The sequence below is a fragment of the Meles meles genome, unplaced genomic scaffold, assembly GCF_922984935.1.
Source record: "Meles meles unplaced genomic scaffold, mMelMel3.1 paternal haplotype, whole genome shotgun sequence".
NCBI lineage: Eukaryota > Metazoa > Chordata > Mammalia > Carnivora > Mustelidae > Meles > Meles meles.
The window spans coordinates 491,253-498,283 of record NW_025721110.1 but is presented as its reverse complement, the minus strand read 5'-3'; the positions used below and the strand labels follow the sequence as shown (position 1 = coordinate 498,283).

Below are 7,031 nucleotides of genomic sequence, written 5' to 3'. Positions count from 1 at the left end.
TATATGTAAAATAAGGAAACCCTGTTATTTTCATTTTTTAATATTTTATTTACTTTTTTGACACAGAGTGAGAGAGACAGCAAGAGACAGAACGCAAGCAGGGGGAGTGGGAGAAGGAGGAACACACTCCCCATGGAGCAGGGAGCCCAATACGGGTCTTGACCCCAGGACCCTGGGATCATGACCTAAGCTGAAGGCAGACATTTAAGGATTGAGCCACCCAGATGCCCCCCAAAATCTTGTTATTTTCAAATATGTGAAAGGATGTAGAGAGTAATATGCTAAGTGAAAAAAGAAAAGAGTCAGAGAAAGACAAATACCATATGACTTCACTCATACATGCAGTTAAGAATCTAAACAAATCAGCAAATGGAGAAAAAAGTGAGAGAGAGAGAGAGAGAGAGGCAAGCCACAAAACAATCTTTTAACTACAGAGAGCAAACTGAGGGTTACCAGAGGAGAGGTGATGGGTATTAAGCAGGCACATGTTCTTATGAGCACTACATGTTATATGGATGTGTTGAATCACTTTATTGTACATCTGAGACTAGTATTACAGTGTATGTTTGCTAACTGAAATTTTAACAAAATTTTAAAATATACATGCCCCCATATGTTTATTGCAGCATAGTTTACAATAGCCAAGCTGTGTACACAGCCCAAATATTCATTAATAAATTGTAAAAATGCAGTATATGCACATCATGAAATATTCTTATCCATAAAATTTGAAAGTGATGTTGGCTCTCTGCTCCTCCTCATTTATCAAACAGCCACTTCTTCTCATGAAGTGTCAGCCATGTCCCTGAGACACAATGGCGAAGGTCAGAGTGAACAGATTTGGCTATATTTGGCACCTGGTCACCAGATTTGCTTTTAATTATGGCAAAGTGGATATTGTTGCCATCAGTGACCCTTTCATTGACCTCTACTACATGGTCTACATCTTCCAGTATGATTCTACCCATGGCAAATTCCACGGCACTGTCAAGGCTGAGCACAGGAAACTTGTCTTCAATGGAAAGTCCAACCCCATCTTCCAGAAGTGAGATCCCACCAGCATTAAATAGGATGATGCTGGTGATGAATATGTTGTGGAGTTCACTGGGCTCTTCACCACCATGGAGAATTCTGGGGTTAACTTGAAGGGCAGGGCCAAGAGGGTCATCATCTCTTCTGATGCCCACATGTTCATGATGGGTGTGAACCATAAATATGACAACTCATTCAAGATTGTCAGTAATGTCTCCTGCACCACCAACCACTTGTATCCTCTGACCAAGAACATCTATAACAAATTTGGCATCGTGGAGGAACTCATGACCACCATCCATGTCATCACTGCCACCTACAAGACCATGAATGACCCCTCTGGGAAGCTGTGGCATGATGGCTGAGGGGCTGCCCAGAACATCATCCCTGCTTCCACTGACATGGCCAAGGCTGTAGATAAGTTCATTCCTGAGAAGAATGGGAAGCTCACTGGCATGGCCCAAAATGTCCTTCTTGATCTGACCTGCTACCTAGACAAAGCTGTCAAATATGATGGCATCAAGAAGGTCGTGAAGCAGACATTAGAGGGCCACCTCAAGGGAATCCTCGGGTACACTGAAGACCACGTTGTTTCCTATGACTTTCATAGTGACACCCACTCTTCCACCTTTGATGCCAGGGCGGGCTTTGCTCTCAATGATCACACTGTCAAGCCCATTTCCTGGTATGACAATAAATTGACTACAACTGGGTGGTAGACTTTATGGTCCATGTGTCCTCCAAGGAGTAAGAGCCCCTGGACTACTAGCCCCAGTGCGAGCAAGAGGAAAAGAGAGGCTCTCAACTTCAGGGGAGTCCCTGCCCTAACTTAACCCCCGAAGACAGAGAATCTCCCAACCTTCACCATTTCCATCCCAAACCCCCTGAAGAAGGGAAAGGGTTTGGGGAACCCTAACATGTAGTGTACCATCAATAAAGTATACTGTACTGAGGCAAAAAAAAATATGATCTTGTCATTTGTTCAACATTGGTGAACCTAGGGTGTATGATGCTAAGTGAAATAAATTAAAGACAAATACGATATGAATTCACATATACATGCAATCCAAAAAAATCAATTAAATAACCAAACAAAAAGCAGAATCAGACCTTTATATATGAGAGCAAACTGATGGTTTCCAGAGAGGAGACTGGTGGGGGGATGGTAAAAATTGGTGAAGAGGATTAGGAGATACAGGCTTCCTGCTAAAGAATAAATGAATCATGTGGGCAAATGAACAAAATAGAGCCTGTAATCAGTGGTATCATAATCATGGTCTATGCTGATAGATGATAGCTACATTTGTGAAGAGCAATGCATAATGTATAGACATTTCAAATATTGGTCCACAAAGATACAAGATGAACTTTACTAATGTTGCTTCTGTGCTAGAGGTCAGGTAATAGTAGTAACTTCTTCTGATAGTGTGTCTTTCTTGTTGAAGAAAATAGATGAAGAAATAGAAATTGCAAAAAGGGATGCATATTCTTTTTTTAAAAAAGATTTTATTTATTTATTTGACAGAGATCTCAAGTAGTCAGAGAGGCAGGCAGATAGAGAGGAAGAAGCAGGCTCCCTGTTTAGCAGAGAGCCTGATGTGGGGCTCGATCCCAGGACCCTGAGATCATGACCTGAGCTGAAGGCAGAGGCTTAAACACACTGAGCCACCCAGGTGCCCCAGGATGCATATTCTTTTGATCAGAAAATGATTATTAAAAAGACTATACTATAATTATAAAAATATGTAAACTTTAGTAAAGGAATATTTTGGAACTGTTTTCTTGTTACCTCATAGTAAAAATAGATACTTTTCTAATTTTCTATTAATTCTAAACTAAAACATTTTAATAAAACTCTAAGATTTTATTAGCAGCTCCTTGTGATCTTAATATTGTTTATAAACAGCATCTGAATTTGAATATTAGATTGTCAAGTGAATAATCACAGTTAAAAAATCACCTTTGGGACGCCTGGGTGACTCAGCTGGTTAAGCAGCTGCCTTCGGCTCAGGTCATGATCCCAGTGTCCTGGGATCGAGTCCCACATCAGGTTCCTCACTCGGCAGTGAGCCTGTTTCTCACTCTGCCCCTGCCTGCCACTCTGTCCGCCTGTGCTTACTCGCTCTCTCTCCCTTTCTCTCTCTGACAAATAAATAAATAAAATTTTTTAAAAAATAAATAAAATAAAAAGTAAAATAAAAAAATCACCTTTAATTGTATGGTTACAATTTAGAATCTAATTGACATAGATTTTCAAATCAGTAGCAAAGGAATATTTATTTGATAAATTCTGCAGAATGATTCAATTAATGTGTTACAACCATGCAAAAAATTAATATCCTCAAATATAATCTGGACTGAAAAGTTAAAAAAAACTGAAACAATATTAAAATTAATAGACATTGGGAACACAGAGATATTGCTATGTCTGAAAGTCTCCTTTTTGTTGGAGTCTTTGCCTCATTTTGGGATCAAGAGAGCACAGCATACTAAATACTTATCTGTAATTTGATAGTAAAATGTGCAAAAGACAAAGTAGAAAAAACGATATTTTATCATATTAAGATGAGCAATAGGTATTTACCTATTATCTTCTAGACAACATTATATTACTTTAATGGTGCTCTATACAGAACTCTCAAAGACATATGCACATCTATTGTCAGATAGTTGCCATATTCGATGTCATACTTTTTCATATTAAGTAAATTATTGTTTATTGACAACCTTATAAAACATATTTTATCCATAAGTATATAATTTCCACATTCAAAAATATTTTGCAGAAATAAAAATCTCTTCTTTTAATTTCCAGTTATGTCTTTTCTGTTTGCCTTACTTCATAGCTTATTAAACTACAATATTGGTTAGAACTCATGAATTGGCATTATTTTTGAAAATAAAGAAATTCTGGTGCTGGCCCTGAAGAAGTAAGCCAACATGCATTCTACACCTGCATGGAAATAAATCTAACAGCCACATAGTTTCGGAAGAGGATTCCATGCCACAGATTGGAACTCAGACTAGCCAAAATTGAATTCAGCCTTGTGAAACCTAAAGCATAGGATCCAACTAAGTTGTGGGCACACTTTAAACACATGGAAAACTTTTACTTATGATTTTATAAATTTGTGGTGTTAGCCATTAGTTTATGGCAATTTGTTGGACTTTAATACATATATACAGTATATAACCTATGATTTCTGCTTAATTAAAAGTTGTATCACAACCTAAATTTCCTATGTCTTAATATTTATGTCATTTTTTAGAGAGGTCAGACTTACTTCTTTACCTTGACAAGCTTATTTACTAATAATATTGTAAAATTCTCTTTCTTGTGTTCTCAGATTTATAAAAACATAACATAACAACATATCATAGCATAACATAAACATAACATAACATAACACATAACATAACATAGCATAACATAACATAACATAACAGTAAATAAATGGTCTAGTTACAAAATTGATTTTTTCCATCATAGTGGTAACACATTACTTTCTTTCTTTCTCTCTTACTTCCTCTTTCTTTCTTTCTTTTCTTTCATTTTTTAAATCTATGTTCAGTTAGCCAGTATATAGTACATCATTAGTTGTTTTTTTCTTTTAATATTTTATCTGTTTATTTGACAGAGATCACAAGCAGGTAGAGGCGGGGGGGAACAGGCTCCCTGCTTAGCAGAGAGCCCTATGAGGGTCTCAATCCCAGGACCCTGGGATTGTGACCTGAGCTGAAGGCAGAGGCTTTAACCCACTGAGCCACCCAGGTGCCCCCGTCATTAGTTTTTTTTTTATAAAGATTTTATTTATTTATTTGACAGACAGGGATCACAAGTAGGCAGAGAGGCAGGCAGAGAGAGAGGGGGAAGCAGGCTCCCTGCTGAGCAGAGAGCCCGATGTGGGGCTTGATCCCAGTACCCTGAGATCATGACCTGAGCTGAAGGCAGAGGCCTAACCCACTGAGCCACACAGGCACCACCCCATCATTAGTTTTTGATGTAGTGTTCCACAATTCATTAGTTGCATATAACTCCCAATTCTCATCATAAAATATTTTTTAATTTCATCAAATTACACAAATCTCATAAATATTAAAAAGGAGAGCAATGTGCACCCCTATATATAGGAATCAAGATGTAACAGCAATGCACTATCTTAAAAATAGAATAAGAAAACTCTTATATGTTGCTCTCATTTTAAAAAAAATATTTATTTGACAGAGAGAGAAGGATCGAAAGTAGGCAGAGGCAGGCAGAAAGAGAAGAGGAAGCAGGATCCCCGCTGAGCATAGAGCCCAATGCAGGGCCCAATCCCAAGACCCTACTAAGATCATGACCTGAGCTGAAGGCAGAGGCTTAACCCACTGAGCCACCCAGGTGCCTCTGTGGCTCTCATTTATAATCTTGACTAGTTTTGCCAAAATTTTATTATATTTTTTACTGTTTTCAAAACATTTGTTTTTTGTTTATTTATTTTTATTTTTTATGTTATTGCATATAAGACCAGTGCTCATTATCTTTTTAAATTCTCTTTATGTTATTTCTGTTTTCCCAGTTATTTATTTTCCATTCTCATGTTTATAATATTTCTTTTGAAACTAATTATTTGCTTTAGTGCTGAAATGAAAGTTGATAATATTCAACATTTGGTATATGTAGACTTTTATATTTTTAAAGATTTTATTTATTTATTTGAGAAAAAGAGAATGAGGGGGATGGCCAAAGGGAGAGGGAGAAGAAAACTTGCATGAAGCATGGATCCCAAAAAGGGTTTCAATCCCAGGACCTTGGGGTGATGACCCAAGTCGAAGTTAGATACTCAGTCCACTGGGCTTTCCAGGTAATTCTGGTATTCATACAATTTTAGAGCAATAATTATATGAACCATATAAGTACTTATATATAACAGTGCTTCATATAAATCAATTAAAATGATAGTATTTTTATTCTGAGACCTTCTTTACTTTTAGTTCTAATGAAAATAGATTTATTTGATTAATATATATAGATATGATAGATTCATAGATGATAGATAGTTGATACGTAGATAAATAATACATAGAGATGTATTTTAACTCCATTGAATCACTACAACACACTGTAAAAATTTAAATTTTTTGACAAAATATTTTGTTTATTTATTTATTTATTGTTCAAAAGAGAGAGAGAGGGGGAGAGAGAGTGAAAGGACATAAGCAGTAGGAGGCAAGGAAGAAGGGAGAGAAAGATCTCAAGCATACTCAGTGCTGAGAGCAGAGACCAAAGTGGGAATGAAACTCGTGACCCCGAGATCATGTCCTGAATTGAAATCAAGAGTTGAACACTTAAACAACTAAGCCACCCAGGTGACCCTTAGTTAATAATTTTTTAAATTAATTAATTAATTATTTTATTTTCAGGGTAACAGCAGTAATTGTTTTTGCACAATACCCAGTGCTCCATGCAATACATGCCCTCCCTATTACCAACCACCTGGTTCCCCAACCTGCCAACACCTGACCCTTCAAAACCCTCAAGTTGTTTTTCAGATACATTGTCTCTCATGGTTCATCTCCACTTCCACTTTCCCTCAACTCCCTTCTTCTCTCCATCTCCCCATGTCCTCCATGTTCTTTGTTTTGCTCCACAAATAAGTGAGACCATATGATATTTGACTATCTCGGCTTGACTTATTTCACTCAGCATAATCTCTTCCCGTCCCATCCATGTTGCTACAAAAGTTGGGTATTCATCCTTTCTTTTTTTTTTATAAACATATAATGTATCTTTATCCCCAGAGGTACACGTCTGTGAATCATCAGGTTTACACACTTCACAGCACTCACGATAGACATACCCTCCCCAATGTCCATAAACTCTCCCACTCTCACAACCCCACCTCCCACCAGCAACCTCCAGTTTGTTTTGTGAGATCAAGAGTCATTTATGGTTTGTCTCCATTCCAATCACATCTTATTTCATTTATTCTTCTTCTATCACCCTAACCTCCCATGTT

General features: G+C 37.2%; 1 pseudogene; it reads left to right on the top strand.

Annotated features, from left to right (window-relative positions):
• Positions 1-815: 815 nt before the first annotated feature.
• Positions 816-1,783, top strand: LOC123935980 (annotated as a pseudogene).
• Positions 1,784-7,031: the final 5,248 nt, after the last annotated feature.